Here is a 2,415-nt window from a genome sequence, read left to right as displayed (position 1 = left end):
GCTATTAGGGAGCTACAAATATTGACGGTTTAGAGATAAATTATGAGGGTAAGCATTTTCGCCCATAAGGCCACCAGTAATTGTAGTGTTTGGGAATTGGACGCACGTTGATGTACCTCCCTCCACATAATCAGCTAGAGCATCACCTGCAATTAGTACGTCAGGTGCCGGGACAACCTGTATGTGTAATTCTGTCAATCTCCACACTTCTTAAATTCAGAATAGGCGACACTTTGAACTGAAGGGATTAGGGGATTAGGTAATTTATTCTATTAACATTTCCAGTACGAGATATGTGTTCCAAAGGTTGAATAAAATCGTGTGGAGGAAGTAAGAAGGAGCTAAAATTGATAAATGTGAGGTAATAAGTCAAAACTAAATATTCATTCTAGTTAAGCAGATATTTTCGACATTTTGCAGTCTATATCCCGTACTTTAGTGGCAGAGTAAAGCAATATTAAGTCTCTATCGTTTTCTTGGCACTTCGTGACAGGCATTATATTCTAAAGTCAATTTATTCTTACAGCTCAGCATTCAAGATGAAGAGGTGCCAATTTTACGTCCAGATAAAAGTAAACAGAATACAACTATGGAAAAAATAATAAATAAAAAGATTTCTGAATAAACGTTTTTTCCACGTCTATAAAAACATTCTTCCACTTAAATTATATGTGCAAAACTAACCTAAAAGACTAAACTATTATGTCATTGAAAAAAAAAATGAAAAATGATCACTAACCGGAAAGAGGCTAAACAGCTGCGAGGGATAATGATGGTGAACGAAAAGAGGTGGAATGAGTGCGAAAAATGCGGGCAAGGTCACTGGCTACTTTAGTCATCGCTCGCTGGCTCACCTGATTAAATAGCGAGAGAGAGAGAGAGAGGGGGGGGGGAGCGAAAGGGATGGATGGAGTGTGTGTGTGTGTGTGTGTGTGTGTGTGTGTGTGTGTGTGTGTGTGTGTGTGTGTGTGTGTGTATTACAAGAAAAACGACGCCGCTGATGTACACGAAACAGATACAGAGACATACATACCCGAACACAGATAAATAGAAAGACAGACAGAAAGATAGACTGATAAATAAACAGACAGGCAGACAACCAAACAGACGCAGGGACAGACAAGCACACCAGTAACATACAACTTAGATTATTATAGAAAGATTATTAAAAAAAAACACACAAAGAAATGGGATATCCTCGTACAAACACATACATCCAAACATTCATACCAAGAAGAGACTAAGCTACGTAGAAGATTAGGCAGGATCGAGATACATGGGGTTATGGGGAATGGAAGATGGTGCGGATGAAGGGATAGATGGAGGAGTGGGTACAAAGATGGAAGGATGGATGGATGAATGTGCAGTTGAATAGCAGGATGGATATATGGAAGGAAGGAAGGTAATGGGTGATGGGTGGATGCATATATATTTGGACAGAGAGATGGAAGGCTAAACGACGTGAGTGGATGCAGAAATGGTAGGGTTGTTGGAAAAGTGTTTGGATAAGCGGATGAATGAATAGATGGACGGACGGATGGTTAGATGAACAGTACGATGGATGAGTGTGTGAGTGGACGAATGGATGGAAAGATGGATGCCAGGCTAGACACTTGTAATGACTAGATGCAAAAACGGAGAGGCAGATGGATGGATGGATGGATGGATGGATGGAATTTTGAGTGAACGTAAAGACAAAACAAATATGATGCAAAAAAACGTGCCAATATACAAAACCCTACAATCACCATTTCCAACCTTAATAACCACAATCCACCACCACCACTACCACTCCAGTAACACCACTATTTCACCACCACCACCACCACCACCTGTGTCTCCACCCCACCAATTCACCACCACCACCACCACCAAACTCATCACTACATTTCACCACCACACCTCATCATCACCACCACCAAGAACTCCACTCCACCGCCCTTACCGTCACGTCCACCACCACCACCTCCATCACATTCGGCATCACCACATCCACCTCATCACGGCATCACCATATCCACATCACCACATCCACCTCATCACGTTCTGCCTCTAAATCCATATACCACATACACTGTCACCACTATCGATTCTACACTGTGATACCTTACATTAACCCCTTCATACCGAGGAACTCATTACCTCCACCAACGACTCTGGAGAAGGTTATGTATTTACCTGCTTTCGTTTGTTTGTCTGTTTGTGTGTCTGCGTACGAGATATCTCAAAAGGCCGCAAACAGTTTTCATTGGAGATAGGTGGGCAATGGATCAAGGAAGAGCTGATTAGACTTTGAGGTGGATGCGGACCTAGATGCATGAAATAATAGGCCTAGATTTGATTGGCGCTGGAGGAGGTAGGCCTATGCGCTCCCTAGCTGCTCTCTAGTTCTTATCGTGTTCTTGCTGCTACCAG

Source organism: Coenobita brevimanus, chromosome 59, assembly GCF_032717465.1.
Source record: "Coenobita brevimanus isolate Jiangsu-jjx chromosome 59, ASM3271746v2, whole genome shotgun sequence".
In the NCBI taxonomy this organism is placed as follows: Eukaryota; Metazoa; Arthropoda; class Malacostraca; order Decapoda; family Coenobitidae; genus Coenobita; species Coenobita brevimanus.
This window is presented reverse-complemented; position numbering follows the sequence as displayed.